The sequence below is a fragment of the Ceratotherium simum genome, chromosome 30, assembly GCF_057802395.1.
Source record: "Ceratotherium simum simum isolate JZ-2026a chromosome 30, ASM5780239v1, whole genome shotgun sequence".
In the NCBI taxonomy this organism is placed as follows: domain Eukaryota; kingdom Metazoa; phylum Chordata; class Mammalia; order Perissodactyla; family Rhinocerotidae; genus Ceratotherium; species Ceratotherium simum.
Window position 1 is genome coordinate 25,507,032 of NC_141929.1, and position 26,163 is coordinate 25,533,194.

At 36.3% G+C, this 26,163-nt stretch overlaps 1 long non-coding RNA gene across 1 annotated transcript in view; it reads left to right on the plus strand.

Moving 5' to 3' along the window:
• The window catches only part of LOC147913123 (uncharacterized), a 115,799-nt gene extending 89,989 nt beyond the window's left edge, over positions 1–25,810 (plus strand). Inside the window, exons 2-3 of the long non-coding RNA XR_015549161.1 lie at positions 21,159–21,370; positions 25,246–25,810. This is a non-coding gene — a long non-coding RNA (uncharacterized LOC147913123). The remainder of the gene's footprint in view (positions 1–21,158; positions 21,371–25,245) is intronic.
• The last annotated feature ends 353 nt before the right edge of the window (positions 25,811–26,163 follow it).

A 26,163-nucleotide genomic window follows, 5' to 3' on the forward strand; every position in this document is an offset into this window, starting at 1 on the left:
GTAAATCTGTACTCTGTATGTTTAACTAAATGTTCATGGGTTAACATATTAGCAACCAATTTTGAGCTAAAAAAGCTGACTTTCTGGAACAATTAAGAGCTTTAGTATAGAGAAGAGAGAGTGAGCACCAAATGCTATAGGATCACAGAACTACTGACATCAAAATAACCAACCAGATAAAAGTAGACTTGTCAGAAAAAGTGATGGTTATCTAGCTCCAAACTTGCAAAGCCCATTAAGGTATTTGTACATGTGAGATCGGTATAAAATGCTATTCAAAGTTCAAAATAAATGTTATGTCTTCATGTTACAGATTTTGTAGGACTGAAATTTGGAATTATGGAGATTAAAAAAGGCCCTTCGGGGAACTCTCATACACTGCTGGTGGGAGTGCAAACTGGTGCAGCCACTATGGAAAACAGTACGGAGATTCCTCAAAAAATCAACGATAGAACTACCATATGATCCACCTATTCCACTGTTGGGTATTTATCCAAAGAACTTGAAAACACCAATTTGCAAAGGTACATGCACCCCTGTGTTCATTGCAGCCTTATTCACAATAGCCAAGACTTGGAAGCAACCTAAGTGCCCATCAAGGGACGAATGGATAAAGAAGCTGTGGTATATATACACAATGGAATACTACTCAGCCATAAGAAACGACGAAATCCAGCCATTTGTGACAACATGGATGGACATTGAGGGTATAATGCAAAGTGAAATAAGTCAGAGGGAGAAGGTCAAATACCGTATGATTTCCTTCATTAAGTAGTAGATAATAACAACAATAAACAAACACATAGGGACAGAGGTTGGATTGGTGGTTACCAGAGGGGAAGGGGGGAGGTAGGAGGGTGAAAGGGATAATTCGGTACATGTGTGGGGTGATGGGTTGTAATTAGTATTTTGGTGGTGAACATGATGTAGTCCATGCAGAAATAGAAGTACAATGATGTACACCTGAAATTTTTGCAATGTTATAAACCAATGTTACTGCAATAAAAAAAAAAAAAAAAAAAAAAAAAAAAAAAGGCCCTTCGGAAAGTTTCATTTCAGTCCAAGTCAAACCCAGTCAAACTGTTAAAATTTCAAAGCTGAGAGAGAAACCTACAGTCATGGCTTTAATTAATGCCATAGACCTCTGTGGAATGGAAATACTGCCACCTAATTAAAATGAATCTTTATTCAGTTTTTTCTAGACAGCTGAGATTTAGATTTTAGAAGCTGATTCTGAAGACTTCCTGACCTTTGGCAAAACATTCATTCAGTTTTGAACTCTGAGCTTCCAGGTGAGCTGAAATTATTATGGGACTTTGGGGTCATCTACAAAGCAGGCTGACTCTCCCGTGGAGTCTGTTTCACACAGTTCCCCTTTCTAAGGAATTTTTCCTTGAGTGGCAGTGTCATTGCAGCCCAGACCTAGAGGGCTGGGATAACTCCTCAAACATTACACTCAGTAGACTTTGGGAAAGCAATACTAAGAACAGAACCAATTGCCCAATTTTTACTCTTCGTTTACAGAGAACTTTGTAAATATATATTTCCCCTAAACTAGCAATATCACAGTCAAGTAAAAGTATATATTGTCTTAACTGGCTTTCAGTTCATCCCTTGCACATTTAGGGGAGCAGAATTTACTACCCCAAAATGTGTCTCTTTGCCTTGATTATTTATTTTGTTTTTGGTGAGGAAGATCGGCCCTGAGCTAACTTCTGCCAATCCTCCTCTTTTTTTGCTGAGGAAGACTGGCCCTGGGCTAACATCCATGCCCATCTTCCTCCACTTTATATGGGATGCCGCCACAGCATGGCTTTGCCAAGCGGTGTGTCAGTGAGCGCCCGGGATCCAAACAGGCGAACCCTGGACCTTTGTAGCAGAGTGCGCTCACTTAACCGCTTGCACCACCGGGCCGGCCCCTGGCTTGATTAGTTTTAAGAACAAAAGACACAGGAAGAAACATTGACCTTCCCTGTAACTGCTTAAAAGAATTTAAGACAGAAGGCCTGTTCCAGGAAGGAGCTATCACCGTAGTATAATATGAACTAGGTGTGGTAGACAGGGAGGAATCTAGCAAGGCCCATTTGATCAAAGTCCTCTCCCTGTCCCATCGTGTCTCTGCAAGGCATGGCAAATATTTGTTCACTAAACATTTGCTTTTCCATCTCCGTGTGAATTGACTTCCTTCCTTTTGATGTCCCAAACCACTACCCTCAAAATCTTCTTTTGTCTTTAGCTGACGATGATATTTAAGGTGGTGGCTTTGGCCATTTTGGCAAGTTATTCAGTTTTCTTGGGTTTCTCCCATGTAAACATGTTATTAAACTTGTTGGATTTCCTCCTGTTATTTTCTTGCATGTCAATTTAATTCTTAAACCAGCTGGAAGAAACTACAAGGGCAGAGGAAAATTTCTTCCTCCCCTACACACAGCAGACATTTAATGATTGTGTACTATATTCCAAATCCTAGGACAGAAACATGAATAGTTACATTTCCTGACATCAAGGGTTTCATTCCAATAGGTAGAGGACTATACATGTGCTAAGTGCCATCATAAATTATATATATCTGCTGCATAAGGTTGTCAGACATACTGAGTTGTATGTGAGTGTGAATACCTGAGGATGATTCAAGGAGAATGTTACAATTAAACCCAGCTTTAGATAATGAGTTTACTGTTGGAGAAAGACAGTGGCTCAGGAATGCACAAAGTTGGTAAGTTATAAAAGAGCATATGATGTTTTTAAAAATGGCTGGTGATTTTACTAAAGCTGTGAGGAGAGTGTTAGGAGCTAGAATGAGAAGAATCGGCCACAATAAGGCAAACAGTGAAGAGCAGGCAACAGTGAAGAGTTATAAATATGCGGAACCCTTTATTATAGTGGTGTAAATTTAGAAAGATTAATTCAATCCTGGAATGAGGAAATGAGAAGAGAGAGAAGAAATCCAGAGTAAGGCTAGTAATTTAGGAGGGCATTGGAATACTCCTAGGGAGTGAAAAGGAAAGCTTAAAAAAATTACAGTAGCACCAGAGAGGAAAGGAAGAGGAACAGTTTGAGAGAATTTACAAAGCAGGATGGAGCTGAAGATGTTCATTTAAGGTAGACGGGAACATAAACATAAACGATGTTTCTAAAAAATACAGTAACAATGGGCCCACAAAAAGTCGGAGGCTCTTTTAATTTTCTATTTCATTTAACTCTAGTAACACTTCATGGTAAGTCTTTTATCCTTATTTTATTGATAAAATAACTTGATCCAATGTGTCTGGTGGAGCCGGGATTAAAATCCAGGTTTTTCTTACCCCAAATCTCACTCTCAAGCCATCATAATGCCTCCTGGTTTAAAATAGGTTAATTTTAAAATCAAGATGTGATAGTTTTGCCACTGGGTATTTAGTGCTCAAGATAATTAAATTAGCATACCTTTTCTCTCTACATCCAACAGCTCACTTCACTTGTCAGGCAGAGCGTGTAGATTTTTTAATAGAGCAATACATTTCACTTAGAAGAGTTTGCTTCTTGACTCAGGCGACCTAGTAATTATCTCCAAATGTCTCCCAAATCCCTGAGCCTAGAAATTTCTTTCATGTATTAAGAAAATAACTTGGGTCTCTTCTTACTCTGTTTTTGACACTATTCAATGAAATGGGGAACAATGTTGTATGAATCTGCAGAAAATTAAAAGGCATTGAAACCAAGCTTCCCCATCTCAAACTGAAAAATGCACCTAGCAATTTGTGATATAAAATATTACAACTACTTGCAAGAAATGTTTGTAGATGGTGGTACATAATTTCAAATATGCTTTGATAGAAATACATTAAAAATACAAGGACACAAATTTTTGCATTTTTTAAGAAAACAACTATTTTTAAGGTTTTTTCCCCCCCTTATAATTCAAATATTTTCTGAGTGGAGAATTAGCCAGCCTAGGGAATATTATCAATTTTTAAATATCCTCCACTCTTCAAGAGACCTCAACTTTATCTCTTCATTAAAAAAGATAACCAGAGAAGGCCATACCTGAATTCATCTACCCCTTCCGTTCTCCCCCTATCTGCTATCCCATGAATTGTCACTCAAAATTTTGGTTTGATATTATGTTCTGGGTGACCACAAGAGAATATAAGAAAAGGATCTTTATACATTTGGCAAATATTATAGTCTAGCATATCAATGATTACACTGTTCGTTGATTCTTACATGAACTTCTTCAGGACAAATTCTTCTTCTGGACTATATTGTTACTCTTTCCTGATGAACTCATAAACTTCATTTTTAATAGAAAATGAAAAACATCAAGATTCAATCTTTAGTTTAGTTATAACAGATATCCAGTTTCTAATTATTATTTAACCTGCCATCTTAACTCTTTCCCTCGTCTCCTATTTTCATAATTATTTTTCTTTTCAACTCTCTATGTATTATTATTACTCAGAGGCCGCACAATTTTGGTTCATATTCTCTTAATTATCAACTATAAACTCTCAAACCCTTTGAAAAGCAAAGGCAATAAGTATTTTCCTTCAATTTAAAATAGGCCAAGAAAAATAAGGTAAACTTTGTAAAAATTAGCCTGAATTCTATATATTATTTTATACTTTCAATCAAATAGATACTTGTAAGCCCTTATTTTAAGGATAGGAGTTTAAGTTTAAGACTTAGCTCTTTGTCTTTGAGATTTTGCTGTGGGGCTCATGCAATGTCCAGGTATGTGTTTATTTTTATTTATGTTACGTGGAATCTGGTATGTTTCTTCAATCTAAGGTTATATTTCTGTCCTTAAAATGTTGTAAAATTCTTCTCTTTTCTTTTCTGTTATTGCCTTTGCGCTGTATATGAAATCCTCCAAGAAAATTTAAGATTATGTAGGGGAGGAAAAATAATTTTTCCTCTACTCATCTAGGTTCTTGGCTGATAGACTTGTAATAAAAGGCAGATTAACAGGAGAAAAACAAACCAAAGTTTAGTAACATATGTACTTCTTGTATACACGGAAGATACTCAGGAAAATTCCGTAACTCCCCTAAATTGCCCAAGCCACCACCTTAAATACCATCTTCACCTAACGACAAAAGAAGATATTGATGAGAGGGAGCCAAATATGAGAGATTACCAGGAAAAGGACAGTGAACAAAGGTAATATTGTTATGCAGAATTAAGTCACTGCCTTCTCCATTGATAAGAGTTTCTAGAATTTAGTCATCCTCCTCTTCCTGGTACAGAGAGGGAGACACTCTTCCAAATGGAGATTTCTCTTATAAATGTAAATGTCTCTTACAAACTGGTAACTTCTATGGCTTTTCAGATCTTCTCCTGTGTTTGCTGCTTCTAAAATAACCAGCCTAGGGGTGGCCCGGTGACCTAGTGGTTAAGTTCTGTGCCCTCTGCTTTGCCTACCCAGGCACGGTTCCCAGGAGCGGGCCTACACCACTTGTTGGGGGCCATGCTGTGGTGGCAACCCACATACAAAATAGAGGAAGCTTGGCACAGATGTTAGCTCAGGGCAAATCTTCTTCAGAAAAACAAATAAATAAAAAAAAAAAACCAGCCTAAAATAATCCTTATGCCAAAGAGGCATATTTTGGGATGGCAAATTCTGCTCTCCTTCAATTATCTCATTCTCTTTTCCACTTCCCAATTTCTCTTTCATGTTTCCACATTTCTTTCTTTCCTTCTTTTGAGTGATTTCTTCAATTCATTAATTCTCTCTTTATTCATCTTTAACCTAGTATTTAATATTGCTATTGATTTTTTCCAGTAACCATTTTCATTTCTAAAGACATTTCTACATTTAGAAATCCATTTTATCCCTCACAGAAATTTGTTCTTGCCTTAAGAGTTCTGCTTCTTTTCAGAAAAAAAAAATATTTTTGAAATATTCAAAGAAATAAAATCTCTTTGAGGTTGCTGCATCATCATTAATTTTGGGGTGTGAAGTTCAATGATTGTTGCAGTAGCTAGTAATTTTTGTCTATAAGGTTTCAGAGGAACTCTTCCCTGGGGGCATGGATACATTCCCATACAGTGGTTTCACGTTTGTCATTGCAAGAGTTTTCACATTTTGAAAGAGATTTTATGTTAATCTCCACTGAGATCCCTAACACCACATAGTAAATGGGCATGAAAAATCCACGACCTTTTACGGAGCAAACTTAGATTCTTTTTCCTAAACACTGATCTCTTTTTCCACCCACAGCACCAGCTATTATCTAGTTTTTTTGCCACAAGCACGACCAGTGTTTGAGTTCTTCAGAGTCTCTTTGTATGGATGGAAGAAACTTCTGAGGTTCCTCCTCTCCTGTCATATATGGATCTGAATCTGCTCTCCTATCCTTGAAGAGAAATTAATACCCCAGTCCCTAAAGAGTATGTAGCTCCATAACATTTTGGCTGTTCCTATTGCATTCTCTATCACCTTTGTAAAAGGATAATTATTTTATTAAAAAAAGGTAAAATTACAATTTTCATACAGATATAAAATAACGTGTGAAATATTTTATTTAACTCATTGTTTAATGAGTGAACCTGGCAGATGTTACAACAGGTTCAAAGGAGAAGTTAAAGAAGAAAACACTTATGTAGAATAAAGAAATGTTAAAAAGAAAACCACAGGCCCAAAATGGAGTCACTTAGGCTAGGCCATGCAAACAAACCTTGGCTTAATACCTAACCTAGCTGCAGTTTCTACCTCCCCCAGAAATGTAGTCTTAACCAGTCAGTCAGGAATTTTCTGGTCAGCACCAATGAGGTAACCTGTCACATGGGCCCATTCTACTCCCCAAAGGAAAATGATCTAGTCTGAAATAATCTTTTTTTTTCTTTTTATAACTTCCTTGTCCTGCCTTTTAAAACTTTTCCCTTTCTATAGCACTTTGGAGCTCCTCTCTACTTGCTAGATGGAATGCTGCGCAATTCATGAATCGTTCAATAAAGTCAGTCAAATCTTCAAATATACTCAGTTGAATTTTGTTTTTTAACAGAAATATTGGCATGAATTTGCATGGGAATGCAAAACTAGCTTTTTCCATGAGATGAGGGAAGTCAATTTGACTCCACTGAAAGAATATACTTGCAAGTCTATTGACAAAAGTTATTTTGCATTGCTTTAAGTTTTCTACAATTTACAGAATTGTAAAATAGCTCAAAGGCAATGAAAGGTTAGGATCAGACTGCATAGAAGAGTGTGTTTAAACAATGTGTAGTTTTCTTTTGAAGACATTCAGTAATTTTTCTTTGTTCCAAATTTCCTTACATCTTAAATTTTAGTTTCTTCTAAGTTCTAGTCCCCTGGAGACAAGTTTTCTTGCTTTCAAGATTGATTGGGTATTTTAAAAATGCATTTTATCTAGTATAACTGCAGATTTGTTGCATAAAAGAGATATCTGAAGTCAGCTGAGTTGACCATAGTGACTAGACTTAATTATTCCTCATCTTAAAACTCTTCATCTGTTCTTGTGGTAAAAGTATCTCTCTGTTCTCCTCCTAACATTTAGACACGGTCTTCTATGTCTTCATTGAGTTTTCCCCCAGGTCTAACGTTTGGTAGTGTTTTCTAGGTTTTTGACCTTGCTATTTGTTCAGCGTATATCCCTGCCTATGCTTTTAACTGCTTTCTCTATGCTGATGACCTGGAAATTGACACCACAATCTATCTGATGCCTCAGGAACTTACCTTCAACTGTGCAGTGGATATCATCAAACACATATCCCATTGGCAGCTCGAATTTGACAAGACAAAACTGAATTCACTAAACACCCTCTACCCACCCCACCAAAATAGTTTCCAAAGTTTTTCCTCCTCCCAGATTTTCTCTATATCATGTTTTGATATTTCAATACAATCAGTTATTCAAATTAGAATCCTAAAAGTCATCCTTAACATCTCTCTCCTACTTCCAAATCAATTATTACATCATAATATCTCTTCGTTAATTTATTTATTTTTTGGTTTTTATTTATTTATTTTATTGTGAAATTTTTGTTGTACCTTATTGTTTATCAGTCACCATATAAGTGTATCCCTCCACCCCTTGTGCCCATCCCCCATCCCCCTAGGCCCTGGTGACCACCAAACAGTTTTATCTGTCCATGTATTGCTTTATCTTCCACATATGAGTGAAATCATGCACTGTTTGTCTTTCTCTTTCTGGCTTATTTCACTTAACATAATACCGTCTATGCCCATCCATGTTGTTGCAAATGGAATGATTTTGTCTTTTTTATGGCTGAGTAGTATTCCATGGTATATATATACCACGTCTTCTATATCCAGTCAGCAGTCGAGGGACACTTGGATTACTTCCATGTCTTGGCTATAGTGAATAATGCTGCGATGAACATAAGGGTGCATAAGCCTCTTTGGATTGTTGATTTCAGGTTCGTTGGGTAGATTCCCAGTAGTGGGATAGTTGGATCATAAGGTATTTCTATTTTTAATTTTTTGAGGACTCTCCATGCTGTTTTCCATAGAGGCTGGACCAGTTTGCCTTCCCACCAGCAGTGGATTAGGGTTCCCATCTCTCCACAGCCTCTCCACCATTTGTTGCTTTTTGTCTTGGTGATTATAGCCATTCTAATGGGTGTAAGATAATATCTTAGTGTGGTTTTGATTTACATTTCCATGATGACTAGTGATGTTGAGCATCTTTTCATGTGCCTATTGGCCATCTGTATATCTTCTTTGGAGAAGTCTCTGTTCATTTTCTCTGCCCATTTTTTGATTAAGTTTTTGTTTTTTTGTTATTCAGTTGGCGAGTTCTTTATATATGATGGAAATTAATCCCTTGTCAGATATATGGTTTGCAAATATTTTTTTTCCAGCTGGTGGGTTCCCTATTCATTTTGATCCTGGTTTCATTTGCCTTCTAGAAGCTCTTTAATCTGATGAAGTCCCACTTGCTTATTTTTTCTTTTGTTTCCCTTGTCTGAGTAAACATGGAATTCAGAAAGATCTCTTTATGGCTGATGGCAAGTAGTGTACTACCTATATTTTCCTCCAGTAGTTTTATAGTTTCAGGTCTCACCTTCAGGTCTTTGATCCATTTTGAATTAATTTTTGTGTATGGTGAAAGAAGGTGGTCTATTTCCATTCTTTTGCAAGTGGCTCTCCAGTATTCCCAGCACCATTTATTGAAGAGACTTTCCTTTCTCCACTGTATGTCCTTAGCTCCTTTGTCAAATATTAGCTGCCCATAAATATGAGATTTTATTTCTGGACTTTCAATTCTGTTCCATTCATCTCTGTGTCTGTTTTTGTACCAGTACCATGCTGTTTTAATTACTATCGCTTTGTAGTATGTTTTGAAGTCAGGGATTGTGATGCCTCCAGCCTTGTTCTTCTTTTTCAGGATTGCTTTAGCCATATGGGGTCTTTTTTTGCCCCATATGAATGTTAGTGTTCTTTGTTCTATTTCTGTGAAGAAAGTCTTTGGGATTCTGATTGGCATTATATTGAATCTGTAGATTGTTTTAGGTAGTATGGACATTTAACTATGTTTATTCTTCCAATCCAAGTGCATGGAATCTTTTTCCATTTCTTTATGTCATCATTGATTTTGTTCAATAATATCTTATAGTTTTCATTGTATAGGTCTTTCACTTCCTTGGTTAAATTTACTCCTAGATACTTTATTCTTTTTATTGCAATTGTAAATGGGATTGTCTTCTTGAGTTCTCTTTCTGTTAGTTCGTTGTTGGTATATAGAAATGCAACTTATTTCTGTAAGTTGATTTTGTACCCTACCGCTTGGCTGTAGTTGTTGATTATTTCTTATAGTTTTCCAATGGATTCTTTTTTTTAAAGATTTTTTTTTTATTTATTTTTTGCCCCCAAAGCCCCAGTAGATAGTTGTATGTCACAGCTGCACACCCTTCCAGTTGCTGCATGTGGGACTCAGCCTCAGGATGGACAGAGAAGTGGTGCCTCGATGCGCACCCGGGACCCGAACCCGGGCCGCCAGCATCGCAGCGCGCGCACTTAACCACCAAGCCACAGGGCCGGCCCACCAATGGATTCTTTAGGCTTTTCTATATATAAGATCATGTCATCTGCAAACAGCAAGAGTTTCACTTCTTCGTTGCCTATTTGGATTCCTTTTATTCCTTTTCCTTGCCTAATTGCTCTGGCCAGAACATCCAGTACTGTGTTGAATAAGAGTGGCAAGAGTGGGCACCCTTGTCTTGTCCCTGTTTTCAGAGGAATGGTTTTCAGTTTTTCCCCATTGAGTATGATGTTGGCTGTGGATTTGTCATATATGGCCTTTATTATGTTGAGGTACTTTCCTTCTATATCCATTTTCTTGAGAGTTTTTTATCATAAATGGATGTTGGATCTTGTCAAAAGCCTTCTCTGCATCTATTGAGATGATCATATGATTTTTATTCCTCGTATCATTAATGTGGTGTATCACATTGATTGATTTTTGGATGTTGAACCATCCCTGTGTCCCTGGTATAAATCCCACTTGATCATGGTGTATGATCTTTTTAATGTATTGCTGTATTCGGTTTGCCAATATTTTTTTGAGGATTTTTGCATCTATGTTCATCAAGGATATTGGTCTGTAGTTTTCCATCTTAGTATTGTCTTTGCCTGGTTTTGGTATCAGAGTGATGTTGGCCTCGTAGAATGCATTGGGAAGTGTTCCATCTTTCTCTATTGTTTGGAATAGTTTGAGAAGGATAGGTATTAAGTCTTCTTTGAATGTTTGGTAAAATTCACCAGAGAAGCCATCTGGTCCTGGACTTGTATTTTTGGGAAGGATTTTGATTGCTGTTTCAATCTCTTTACTTGTGATTGGTCTATTCAGGTACTCTATTTCTTCTTGATTCAGTTTTGGGAGGTTGTGTGAGTTCAAGAATTTATCCATTTCTTCTAGATTGTCCAATTTGTTGGCATACAGTTTTTCATAGTATTCTCTTATAATATTTTGTATTTCTGTGTTATCTGTTGTAATTTCTCTCTTTTCATTTCTAATTTTATTTATTTGAGACTTCTCTCTTTTTTTCTTGGTGAGTTTGGCTAAGGGTTTGTCAACTTTGTTTATCTTCTCCAAGAACCAGCTCTTTGTTTCATTGATCCTTTCTACTGTTTTTTAAATTTCAATTTCACTTATTTCTGCTCTGATTTTTATTATTTCTCTTCTTTTGCTGACTTTAGGCTTTGTTTGTTCCTTTTCTAATTCTGTTAGGCATAGTTGGACGTTGCTTATTTGGGGTTTTTCTTGTTTGTTAAGGTGGGCCTGTATTGCTATGAGTTTCCCTCTCAGAACTGCTTTTGCTGTATCCCATGTGAGTTGGTACAGCGTATTTTCATTTTCATTTGTCTCCAGATATGCTTTGATTTCTCCTTTAATTTCCTCAATGATCCATTGGTTGTTTAGTAGCATGTTGTTGAGTCTCCACAGCTTTGTCACTTTCCCGCTTTTTCCTTGTAGTTTATTTCTAACTTCATGGCATTATGGTCTGAAAAGATGCTTGTTATGATTTCAATCTTCTTAAATTTATATAAACATGCCTTGTTTCCCAACATATGGTCTATTCTTGAGAATGTTCCATGTGCACTTGAGAAGAATGTGTAATCTGCTGTGCTTGGATAGAGTGCTCTGTGTATGTCTATTAAGTCCATCTCATCTAGTTTTTCATTTAGGTCCATTATTTCCTTATTTATTTTCTGTCTGGATGATCTGTCCATTGTTGAGAGTGGGGTGTTAAGATCCCCTACTATTATTGTGTTGTTGTTAATATCTCCTTCTAGGTTTGTTAATAGTCGTTTTTTGTACCTTGATCCTCCTCTATTGGGTACATATATATTTAAAAGTGATATATCCTCTTGGTGCAGTGTCCCTTTTATCATTATATATTGCCCCTTTTTGTCTCTCATTACCTGTTTTATCTTGAAGTCTACTTTGTCTGACATAAGTATGGCAACACCTGCTTTCCTTTGTTTGCCATTGGCTTGGAGTGTTGTCTTCCATCCTTTCACTCTGAGCCTGTGCTTGGCTTTAGAGCTGAGATGTGTTTCCTGGAGGCAGCATATTGTTGGGTCTTGTTTTTTAATCCATCCCACCACTCTGTGTCTTTTGATTGGAGAGTTCAGTCCATTTACATTTAGGGTAAGTATTGATGTATGGGGGCTTGTTGTTGTTATTTTATCGCTCTTTTTCCAGTTCTTTTGCATTGCTTTTCTTTCTCATCCCATGTGTTTCAGACTGCAAATTTAGTTTGGTAGTTCTGTATGGGGGTTGTCTTAGTTTTCTCTTTCTTTATCATGTGTCATTCTGTTATGATTATTTGGTTAGTGGTTACCATGAGGTTTATACGAAAAATCTCGTGGATGTGATAGTCTATTTTTTGATGGCCTCTTATTCTCTTAGACTAAGTCAATTCAATCCCCTTCCTCTTTCCCTTCTACATTATTGTTGTCACATCTTATTCCTTCTTGTGTTGTGAGTTCGTGTTTAACATGATGAGGTTATATTTATTCTTGGTGCTTACCTTCCCTTGATCTTTGGTTTTATAATTAAGTGTTTGCTAATCTGTTTTGATAGAGGACTGCAATTTTTCTGGTTTTGTCTACCTATTTTCCTCCTTGTTCAAAACTTTGAATCCCCTTTCACTTTTTTTCCTCAGGGATGAGGGCCTTCTTGAGCACTTCTTATAATGGGTGTCTTGTGGCAAAGAACTCCCTTAGCTTTTTTTTATCTGGGATAGTTATCATTTCTCCATCATATATGAAGGATATTTTTGCTGGATAGAGTATTCTTGGCAGAAAGCTTTTGTCCTCCAGAATTTTGAATATATTGTTCCACTCTCTCCTAGCCTGTAAAGTTTCTGTAGAGAAATTGGCTGCAAGCCTGATAGGAAATCCTTTGTATGTTATTTTTTTTTTGTCTAGCTGCCCTTAATATTTTTTCTTTGTCATTGACTTTTGCCAGCTTTACTACTATATGCCTTGGAGAGGGTCTCTTCATAGTGATATATTTAGGAGATCTATTGATTTCATTCACTGGTATTTCCAGTTCTTTCCCCAGGTTTGGGAAGTTCTCAGATATTGTTTCTTTGAACAAGTTCTCTGTTCCTTTTTCCCTCTCTTCTCCCTCTGGAATACCTATAATTCTTATGTTGGATTTCCTAATTGAGTCGGATATTTCTCGCAGAGTTTCTTCATTTCTTTTTAGTCTTAGTTCTCTTTCCTCCTCCATCTGGAGCATTTCTGCATTGCTGTCCTCAATATTGCTAATTCTTTCCTCCATATTGTCAGCTCTGATGCTTAAGGACTCCAGATTTGTCTTTATCTCCTCTATTGTGTTTTTTGTCTCCAAGATTTCTGATTTTTTTTTTAATAGTTTCAATCTCTTTTGTGAAGAAACTCCTGATTTCATTGAAATCTCTGTCTGTGTTTTCTTGTATTTCATTAAGCTTTTTTATGATGGCTATTTTAAATTCTCTGTCATTAAGAATATACATTTCTGTGCTTTCCGGGTAGACTTCTGGGTGCTTGTCATTTTCCTTTTGGTCTGGAGATCTAATATATTTTTGTATGGTGCCTGTCTGTGTTGGCTTACTTTTCCTCATAGTGAAAATATATGGTCACAGTTTCCTCTTGCTGCCGCTGAGTAGGGGTCAAGGCCTGTGTATTCTGGACCACCTCAATCCGCGGGCACTCTCATCAGCCCCTGGCTCATCTGTGCTGTGGCTGAGTGGAGGCTGCTGGGGCAGAAGCATGGGAACAGCTGGAGCGCAGCTAGGCTGAAGCAGCTGGTTCTTGGGTGCAGGTGGGTTGAAGCAGCTGCAGCTGAAGGGCCGTTGGGCCAAAGAAGCTGGAACTGGAGTGTGCTGGGCTGAAGAAAAAGGAGCTGGAGCACCGCTGGGCTGAAGAAGCTGGAACTAGAGTGCAGTGGACGGAAGTTGCTGGTGCCAAGTCAGCTGGAGCCTGAGCACAGGCCAAGCCAAAGCAGCTGGAGCCCAAGAAGGAGGGGGCAGTCAAGCCGAAGGAGCTGGGGGTGGGGCACGGTCCAGCGGAAGGAGCCGGGGAAGCTGGGGCCATGGCTTGGTCCAGCTGGCTGGACTGTGGGGTAGCTGGGGCCATGGCTGTGGTGTGGTGGGTACTGAGATGCTACTGCCTCTGGTGCGGGGGTGCAGGCTCGTCCCGCTGCTGGTTGGGTCTGGGCACCTGGGGGCTGATGCCTGTGGGGGTGGGGCATGGTCACGCTGCCCCTGCTGGTGGGACCCTGGTGCCTGGGGGCCACTGCCTCTGGAGATGGGGCTGAGCTGAAGTGCCACTGTGCTGAAGTGCCAGTTCGGGGATGGACACTTACTTTTGCCTCCCCTATCTCAGAGGTTTCTCGCCTTGCTGTTGCTCTCTGGTCACCTGAGGGGCTAGCTTGTTGAAATTACCCTCTCAACAGTTCTGCTCCCTCCATAGGGGGATCTCCTTGGGCTGTGAGGGGTCTTGGAGAGCACTGGTTTTCATGTGGCGAGCCACCCCCTCCCTCCTCTGAGAGCCACGTGGTCTCAGTCTCTGGGTCGCAGTCCTTGGGGAAGGAATGGAGCTCCTCTTACCTCCTTCCACTTACTCTGGGGATTCCAGCACCTCAGTCCTCTGGTGTATGGCTGCCAGGGTGCCTCAGACGTCCCCTGTGTTGTGTGAATAGCTTCTGTTGGAATATGAATGTCCTTTTTGTTGTGTCTTAGAGGGGGAGAGTTCAATGGGGGAAGCTCACTCTGCCACAATGCTGACGTCACTCCCATCTTAATATCTCTTAAAATCGTATTTTATTTTTCTCTTTAGTATCAGTTCTTCAGGTGATACTTTATATTTCTCTATTTCTTCTGGAATTGTATTAATCTAACTATCCATACTAGCCCTTATTTCTAACCTATGATATTCCACTATCTACCTGCTCAATAAAAACTTCTTTCTAAAATATGAATTTTAGCATATCAATATATAAGAAACTCATACAACTCAATAGCAAAAACAAACAAATAAATCAATTTAAAAATGGGCAAAGGACCTGAATAGACATTTTTCCAAAGAAAACATACAAATGGCCAACAGGAACATGAAAAGTGCTCAACATTACTAATCAGGGAAATGCAAATCAAAACCCCAGTGAGATATCACTTCACACCTGTTAGGACGTCTATGGCAAAAAAGAAAAGAGGTAATAAATGCTGGCAAATTGTGAAAAAGAGAACACTTGGATACTGTTGGTGGGAATGTAAAATCATATAGCCACTATGGAGAACAGTATATGGAAAATAATGGCACTTCTGGATATTCTCCCATAGGAAACAAAACCATTATCTCGTAGAGATATCTGTACTCCTATGTTTATTGAAGCATTATTCAAAATAGCCAAGGTTTGGAAACAAGCTTAGTGTCCATCAATGGAAGAACCAATCAAGAAAATACATATATACATACACACACACACACACAATGGAATATTATTCAGTCTTAGAAAATAAGGAATTCCTGTTGTTTGCAACAACGTGGATGTATCTGGAGGGTATTATGCTATGTGAAATAAGGCAAAGAGACAAAGATAAATAGTGCATGGTATCACATATTTGGAATCTAAAATTAAGAAGTTGGATTCATAGAAACAGAGGGTAGATATGTGTCTGCCAGGGGATGGGGTGTGGTGGAAATGGGGAGAGGTTGGTAACGGGTCAAAACTTTCAGTTGTAGGCTGAATAATTTCTGAGGGTCTAATATATAGCAAGGTGACTATAGTTAATAATACTGTGTTGTGTAATTAAAATTTGCTAAGAGTAGAACTTAAATGTTCTCACATACACACAAAAGATAAAAATGGGAGGTGATGCATGTTTTAGCTCGAAGATGGGAATCTTTTCACAATGTTTACGTATCAAATCATCACTTTGTATGATTGAAATATCTTACAAATTTGTTTGTCAAATAAACTTCAATAAAGCTGGGGAAAAAAAAAAAGAAATATTGGTATAACATTGGGAAAGAAAATAAGCCATAGTCAGGCTGCTTGGGTATAACTCTCAACTCGACCACTTTCCAGCTGTGTGAACTTTGACAAGTGAATGAAGTGCTCTTAACCTTCATTTCCTCATTTGTTAAATGAGGATAATGACAGCATGTCCTGGAACCTGGGTAAGGATTGAATGGAATTTGGAAGCATGCTCCCAGGAAATAATGAAGAATATATAAATAGTGGCCATCATTATAAGCATTTCTTGTATTTTAATTTATGTAGAAAAGCATGCTTGTATTACATAAATACACAATTTTATTAACTTACCTATTTTAAGTTCCTTTTTTTTCTTATTTTCTCCTAGTTGTGCTCCTGCCTTGTTTCCCCATGTATCATTTAGTACATATTTTAGTACATATTTTCCTCATTGACATAAAACTCTGTAGAGGTTTATATCACATAAACCCATATATACATGAAGTTTTTCAATTTTACATTTTTCAGTTTTACGACAGTAGCATTGTGCTATTTACATTATGCTGCTTTTTTCACTCAAAAATAATTTCTGGACATTCCATAGTCATCCGAGATAGGTCTTATTCCTTTATCTTATACTTTTGTCTTTCATCTGCCTTATGAATATATTCCAGATCTAAAATTGCATGTTGACTTTGTTAGATTCTTTGCAAAATAAACATTTTGTTATTAAAAAGAGATGAATAATGGGGCAGCCCCAGTGGCCTAGTGGTTAAGTTTGCCATGCTCCACTTTGGTGGCCTGGGTTCAGTTCCTGGGTGTGGACCTACATCACTCATCTATCAGTGGCCATGCTGTGACAGTGGCTCACATACAAAATGCAGGAGGATTGGCAACAGATGTTAGCTCAGGGAAAATCTTCTGGAAAAAAAAAAAAAGATGAATAAGATCTGTTTATCTAATAATAACATGGTGACCATAGTTGATCAGACTGTATTGTATAATTGAAATTTGCCAAGATAGTAGAACTTGTGTTCTCACTAAAAAAAAAAAAAAAAAAAACCAAAAACAAAATGTTAAAGAATTACTAGAGTTTTATGTATTTAACAAAAACTAAAAAAAGTACGTGTCTCTATTTTGTAATGCATTCTTTATAGTTTTAATAGTACTTCATGTTATAATAGTCACCTCAAATAACATAATGCTTGCATTCAGTCAATTATTTGCCCAAGACTTTCTATCAGTGATCACAAATTGGGGTAATTAATTGGAGTCACCTTAAGAAAAAGTGTGTGTGTAAATACACATATGACATTTGCATATACACATACCCACAGCATACAATATCAATGTTCAAAAACTAATTAGTAAGCAATCTGAAAATGAAAGTTAAAATAAAGTTATAAAACACAATCACAATCAATAAAAGCACACAATCACATCAATCAATAAAAGCACAACTACAAATCAAAAATGTAAATAAAATATTTAGTAATAAATTTAATAAAGGTATGCCAAACTTGTATACTGAAACTACAAATATAGGAATGAGAGAAATTAAAGAAGACCTAAATTAATGGAGTGATATACCATGTTCCTAGAAGGAAAGATTTAACAGTGTTAAAAGGACAACTCTTCTTTTGAATCTATAAAGTCAAAGCAATCACAATCAAAATGCCAGCAGGATTTTAAAATCAAATTGAGAATCTGATTCTAAAATTGACATGAAAATTCAAAGGACCTAGAATAGTCAAAATAATTTAAATAAAAAGAAGAACAATGTTGGAAGACTACCATTCCTGATTTGAAGTTTTACTATAAAGCTACGGTAATCAAAACATTATTGTATTGGCACAATGACAGCAGGTAGATCAATGGAACAGAATTGTGAGTCCAGAAACAGTCTCACACAAAAATGTCAAAATAATAAATGGATAAGTGATAGTCTTTTCAATAAATGGTCTTGAAATAACTGAATGTCCATATGGAGATAAATTTTGACACTTTAATCAAGCCATATACAAAAATTAATTCAAAATGGGATATAGCTGTAAATAGAAGAGCAAAAAAATGTAAAATTTTTAGGAGAAAATATTAGTGATTTTGGGTTAACCTAGCATTTCTTGAATTGGAAACAAAAAGTACAAATCTTAAGAGAAAAATTCAGACTTCATCAAAGTTAAAGCTTTTGCTGATGTAAACACACAATTAAAAAAGAAAGGTAAAGGTAACCCATCGACTGAGAAAAAAATATATCTGACAGAGGACTTGAATGTAGAATATATAAAGAACTCTTACAACTCAATAATAAGAGAATAATCCAATTTGAGAAATAAATAAAGATGGATAAAAGATATTTCACCAAGAATAAAGCCAACAAGAACAGGAAAAGATGTTCAATATTGTTGGTCATGAGGGAAATGTACATTAAATAGAAAATGTAATATCACTATAGAACTGTTAGAATAAACAGAATTAAAAGGACTGACAATTTAAGTGTTGGTGAGAATGTAGAACTGATGCCTTCATTATAATGAGTGTGGGCATTCAAAATGGTACTGCCACTTAGGAAATTAGTTTGGTTTCATTCTTAAAACTTCCTAGTATGAAAGCCAACAATTTCCAGCCTAAGTATCTACACTATAGAGAAATAAAAACACCTCCACACAAAGACATGTATGCAAATGTTTATAGCAGCATTATTTATAATTGCCAAAAAATGTAAAGAAGCTAATAGTTATCAACTGGAAAATGGATAAATAAAATGTGGTATGTTCATACAATGGGATACGACTCAGTAATAAAAATGTACAAACTCTTGGTAATTTAATAATGTGGATAAATCTCAAAAATATGATGTGAAAGACACCAGACACAAAAGACTATATATTCTTTGATTCTATTTATATGAAAGTTCTACAAAGGCAAAACTAAAGCACAGAAGAAAATATGTGGTTCTCTTGAACCAAGGATCGATTGAAAAGTGGCATGAGGCAATTTTAGGGAATGATGGAAGTGTTCTAAAACCTGATTTTGTTAGTGGTTGCATGGCTCTATTCACTGACCAGAACTCATCAAACTATACACCTATAATCGGTGAATTTTGATGCATGTAAGTATACTTTTATAAAGCTTTAAAAAAATTACATTTGGTTTGCCCCTAAAATATTTGGCACCCAAATTCTTTTCATGATCTTAATCCTGAAACACTTAGCCTCAGAATTTCTCAAGATTCTTTTTGCCTGGCATCCATGGAACAAGTACCTTCTTCTCATTTCCTGTTAATTGCTTCATTCTTCAAAGATAATGTTCTATTATTTCTTTTTCCAGCTCTAATACTAACATATTCTCTGAGGTGTCATCTTTTTGTTTGTTTGTTTTTTGGTGAGGAAGATTAGCCCTGAGCTAACATCCAATGCCAATCCTCTTCTTTCTTTTTTTTTTGCTGAGGAAGATTGGCAATGGGCTAACATCTGTGCCCATCTTCCTCTACTTTATATGGGACGCCACCATAGCATGGCTTGACTAGTCGTGCATCAGTGCCTGCCCGGGGTCCGAACCTCGGGCCGGCGAGGCAGAGCGCGTCCACTTTGCTACGCCATCGACCGGCCCCCGATGTGTCATTTTTTTTGAACTGTTCTTTTCTTTTATTCCATATGAAGAATGCTCAACCAGTGATTTTCCAATGACCCCTCCAGTTCTAATTGTCTAATAAAGACTAGAGTGTTAGAAGAATCTATCATGTCTCTTAGTGGAAAAACCATCCCAACTTTGAAACAAGACCCTTTGGAGATAAAGTTTTCATCCTTTTTTATGACCTCATTTTATTTGCTTTCTTTCATTCGCAAGTATTGCACACATCCTTGGAAACCAGCGCTCCAGCTTACAACCACAAATATAAAGAGGGTTGTACTTGAACATCAGCTTGATCAGCATGTTCTCTGAATGTAGGAAAATAACAACTTTCTTCCTTTAGAAGCAGGACTGAAAACATTGTATGTGGTTACCAACAGGATCCAAAAAAATGGAATCTACACTTTACCACTGGGCAAAAATAACTCTTTTCACTCAGAGAATAATATTTTGGAGTCTATTTATATCACAAATGCACTCCCACTGGTCAGCTTTACAAATCTTTGTTTTCTGAAATCAAACTATGTCACTCATATTAATAATACTCACTTCAAAAAAATCAGTATCATATAATATGTATTTATATATTACATTTCTCCAATAAAGGAAGACCTTAAAAACAAAAGATATACCATCGTGGGGTGAAAATATATCCGTAAAGCAATGAAGATCACTTTCATCAACACAATGAAATGTTAATTAGCCATACTCTAAGTGTCTTGCTGAGCACTGTACCTCACAAAAAGCACACGTGGAAAAACATTCATCAGATTGACATATTAAATTAGTTTTCAGGGCCATCTATGGTCCACCTTTAGCAGCTTCCTCTTTGTATGTGCCTTGTTCTTTATGACCACAGTTTCTTTGCTCAACAGCTAGCTTATCTGCCTCTTAACCTAGGTTGTATAGATCCTTCAAAGCACAAATCAAGTACCCTCTCTTCTAGGAAATCTTCCCTGTTATTCCAATAGAAAGTAATTATTCTTTCTACTAAATCATGAGCAATTTGTCTATGCCACTCTTAACGATACTTACCTTTTTCTAATTCTTTAATTCATTCATTCATTTTTATTTTCTAAGTAGACAATCACATCATCTATAAAGATAGTTTTATTTCTTCCTTTCTAATAACAATAACATGTATTTTCTTTTCTTCCCTGTTGCCTTAGCTAGAACTTCCAGTATAATCTGGAAAAGGAGTGATGAAAGAGGATATCTTTGCCTTGTATTTGATCTTAGAGGGAAAGCTTCAAGTTTCTCACATTAAGTATGTTGTTAGCTGTAAGGTTTTTCTGTGGTTATTTTTTTATCAAGTTGAGGAAGTTCCCCTCTATCACTAGGTTACTGAGAGGTTTTATCATGAACAGATTTTATCAAATGCTTTTTTGCGTCTATTGATATGATCATGTGATTTTTTTAACCTGTTGATGTGATGGATTAGATTAATTGAGTTTTGAATGTTGAATAAGCCTTGCACACCTGGGATAAATCCCACTTGGTCATAATATATAATTCTTTTTATACATTGTTGGATTCGATTTGCTAATATTTTATTGAGGATTTTTTTTTTTTTTTTTGGTGAGGAAGATGGTCCCCGAGCTAACATCTGTGCCAGTCTTCCTCTACTTGGTATGTGGGATGCTGCGCAGCGTAGCTTGATGAGCAGTGTGTATGTCCACACCTGGGATCCGAAACAGTGAACCCTGGGCTGCTGAAGCAGAGTGCGTGAACTTAACTACTATGCCACTGGGCTGGCCCTCTATTCAAGATTTTTACATCTATGTTCATGAGAGATATTGGTATGTAGTTTTCTTTTCTTATAATGTCTTTGTCTTGTTTTGGTATTACAGTAATGCTGACTTCATAGAATGAGTTAAGAAGTATTCATTTTGCTTCTATCCTCTGAAAGAGATTGTAGAGAATTGGTATAATTTCTTCCTTAAATGTTTAGTATAATTCATCGGTGAATCCATCTGAGTCTGGTGCTTTCTGTTTTGGGGGGCTTATTAATAATTGATACAATTTCTTTAATATTTATAAGCCTATTTCATCTAGTTTATTAAATCTTTGGGCAAAGAGTTGTTTATATTATTCCTTTATTGTCCTTCTAATGTCCATAGGTTTGGTAGTGATGCCACCTCTTCCGTTTCTGATATTAGTGATTTATGTCCTCTGTCTTTTTTCTTAGTTAGCCTGGCTATAGATATTACATTTTCAATGAAGTCTATCCTAATCTCCCTATTTAATTTGCAACCTAACTCCCAGAACAACCTGATCCTCCTTAGTAGCTTTAATTTTTTTATAGCACATATCACTTTCTAATTTACTATGTGTATTATTTATTTATCATAGTTAATATTTGCCTCTGTCCTCATAAGTTCCATGAGGAAAGGGGTAATTTCGTGCCTTATTTAGGTATACTTCAAGCACCTTGTATATTTCTTGCACATAGTAGGTGCTCAATCAGTGTTTGTTAAATGAATGACCACATCTTGAAGTTGAGAAAAATCTCTTAAGGAAAACTTCATTAAAAAAAAACAAAATTATCCCTTGGTATCAGGTTCAGAGTAAGTGCGTAGGCTTTCATTCATTTATGCAACTAATATTCTAATTCATTAAGTTAGTGTAAATCCTTTTTAGCAGCTTTGTTTCAACAATTAATCAATAATCTAGTATGTGGAAGCATTTTATGATATACCTCTCTATCACCTCCATCAGTCTTTAGTCAATTTGAGAGCAAAGACAATGTCTGTTTAATAATTTTATTCCTCATAACACCAAGAAACATTACCTTACATTCAGTAAATATTATGAAAAAAATCAAAGAAGACCTAAATAAATGCGGAGATATTCCATGTTCATGGATAGGAAGACCCAATATTGTCAAGATGTCAGTTCTTCTCAACTAGATCTATAGATTTAATGCAATCTCAATCAAATCCAAGCAAGTTATTTTGTGGATACTGACAAACTGATTCTAAAGTTTATATGGAGTGGTAAAAGATCCAGAATAGTCAACACATATTTATAGAAGAACAAAGTTGTACACTGACACTACCCAACCTCAAGACATACAATAAAGCAACAATAGTCAAGATAGTGCAATATTGGTGAAAGAATAGACAAAGAGATCAATGGAACAGAATAGAGAGCCCAGAAATAGACCCACATAAATAGAGCCAACTGATCTTTGACAAAGGAGCAAAAGCAATACAATGGAGCAAAGATAGTCTCTTCAACAAATAGCACTGGACCAACTAGACAATCACATGCAAAAAATGAATCTAGACACAGATCTTACACTCTTTACAAAAATTAACTCAAATGTATCACAGATTTACATGTAAAATACAAAACTATAAAACTCCTAGAAGATAACATGGGAGGAAACCTAGATGACCTTGAGTATGGTGGTGATTTTTAAGATACAGTAACAAAGCATGACCCATGAAAGAAATAATTGATAAGCTAGACTTTATTAAAATTAAAATTTTCTGTTCTGTGAAAAATAATGTCAGGAGATGAGAAGAGAAGCCACAGACTGGGAGAAAATATTTGCAAAAGACATATCTGAAAAAGTACTGTTATCCAAAATATACAAATAACTCTTAAAATTCAACAATAAGAATACAAATTGAGTAAAAAATAGGTCAAAGACCTTGAAAGACACCTCACCAAAGAAGCTATACAACTGGCAAATAAGCATGTGAAAAGATACTTCACATGCTATGTCATTAGAGAAATGCAAATTAAAACAACAATGAGATACCATCCACTTGTTAGAATAGCCAAAATCCAGAACACTAACACCAAATGCTGGCAAGGATGTGGAGCAACAGAAACTTTCATACATTGTGGGAATGCAAAACAATACAGTCACTTTGCAAGACAATCTGACGGTTTTTATTTTTTACAAAACTAAACATACTTTTACCATACGATCCAGCAATTTTGCTCCTTGGTATTTATCCAAAATTGTTGAAAACTTATGTCCACACAAAAACTTGCACATGGATGTTCATAATAGCTTTATTCCTAACTGCCAAAATTTGGAAGCAACCAAGGTGTTGTTCAGTACATGAGTGGATAAATAAACTATGGTACACCCAGACAATGGAATATTAGGCAATGCCAAAAATAAGTTAGCTATTGGGCCGGCCCCAAGGCTTAGTGGTTAAGTGTGCGTGCCCCACTGCTGGCAGCCCGGGTTCGGATCCTAGGCGCACACCGACATACCGCTTTTCCTGCCATGCTGAGGCGGCGTCCCACATACAGCAACTAGAAGGATGTGCAACTATGACATACAACTATCTACTGGGGCTTTGGGGGGAAAAAGGAGGAAGATTGGTAATAGATGTTAGCTCAGGGCTGGTCTTCCTCAGCAAAAAGAGGAAGATTAGCATGGATGTTAGCTCAAGGCTGATTTTCCTCATAAAATAAATAAATAAATAAATAAATAAATAAATAAATAAATAAATAAATAAATAAATAAATAAATAAATAAAATAAGTTAGCTATTGAGCCATGAAAGCCACGGAGGAACATTAAATGCATGTTACTAAGTGAAAGAAACCAATCTGAAAAGGCTATATACTGTATTATTCCAACATTATGACATTCTGGAAAAGGCAAAATTATGAAGATGGTAAAAAGATGAGTGGTTGCAAAAGGTTGGGGAGTAGGGGAGGGATGAATAGGTAGAGCACAGAGAATCTTTAAGGCAGTGAAAATACTCTGTATGATACGACGATGATGGATATATGTCATTACACATTTGTCCAAACTCATAGAATGCACAACACCGAGTGAAGCATAATATAAACTATGGACTTTGGATGATTATAATGTGTAAGTGTAGGTTCATCAATTGTAACAAATGTGCCCCTCTCATGAGGGATGTTGACAATGTGGAAGGCTACAAATGTGTGGTGACAGGGAGTATTTGGGAAATTTCTGTTTCTTCCTCTTGATTTTGCCATAAACCTAAAACTGCTCTAAGAAGATAAAGTATAAATTAAAAAGAAAGTAATATATGAGACATGACTTGAAAATGATGAGGGAGTTAGCTTAGAAGATATCTATAAGAAGATGGATGCAGAAGATGTGTATCACAAAGAACACATATGTTTTATAAGTTTAAAATATCCTTGGAAGTATACTTAGAAGCCAATAATATAATTTCTATTGAGTAAGAAAACTGAATATATGGGGAATAGACAGAAGAAGGAGAATTTTATTTTATATACTTTTGTAACTTTGAATTTTGAATCATATGTATGCATTTCCTACTCAAAAATTAAACAAAAATATTTCTGTAGGAAAGTTGTAAAGAGTTCCTAAAGTGTCTCAAAATATTAAAATATTATTGTATTTTTGGAAGCATTTCATAACACCAGCACATTGGAATAGTTTGAACTAATTTTTATCAGTTAGCATTTGCTGCATAACAAACCACCCCAAAACATAGTAAGTTAAAATAACAATATTTATTTAGCTTATGATTTGTGGATCACCAATTTAGGCTGAGAATTTCTTCAGGTTTGAGCCTGGCTTAGCTGATACTAGCTAAGGTTTTTGCATTTGTGGTCACTTGGTGGGTGGCCTGGGGCTGGATGGTCTTATGATATACCTGGAACAGGATGCTCTCTCCATTTGATCTCTCATCTCCTTGCAGGCTTGCCTTGGCTTGTTCACATGGAAGTCAGAAGAGTCCAAATGAAGCTCGAGTGGATGCTCAAGAGACCTCAAGGTCTCTTGAGGCCTGGGCTTAGAATTCTCACATGATTAGGATATCACAAGGTCAGCCATATTTAAGGGGTGGCGAAATAGGGTCATCTCTTGACAGGAGAAGGTAAAATATTGTGGCCATTTTTGCAATCATCTATAACTATAAAATGATAATTAACAACATTAATGTTGAATTACTGTCAGAGTGGAGGTGGAAACCATATCATTTTTTCCTAGCCAAGTCTTGATATTTTTAATAAGAGAGAATTACATTTTACAATAAATCATCTTAATTATGAAGGTGATTTGAAAATGTGTTTGCGTTTCTAACTTCAGAGTATTGAGGATAGATCTATGCCCCTCTGAAATAACCTTCTATTATGAAAATTAAACAGTCTCCTTTCTAGATTTTGCCATGATAATCTCTAACATGACATAGCTCCTATCACATCATTATGTCTTCATATTCCATTTTCCAAAATATTCACCTTTTCTTTTTTATGTTATGTATATGAAAAAAATGGGCAAGTGTTTTAAATTCTAATCTGATCAATATCCATATGGTCAAAAGATTAATTTCCTACTTTTGTATGCCGTGTTTACATTACTGTATTTTTCTCTTTACAAGTACACAAAGAAACGTCCTGGTGTCTGATGTCTCCAACACCAGTAAATTTATGCTGCACATGTTATTGTTGCTTCCCTCCATACATTCTGTGGATTCATTCTCTAAGTGTATGCTTTAACCAGATTGCACTTCATGAATTCTTCAAAAGGTCATACAGCTCATGTATCTTTAAATCAAGGCTTGGAATGAGCCACACCATTTCTACTGCTTATTAGCTCTTTGAAATTCGACTTACTT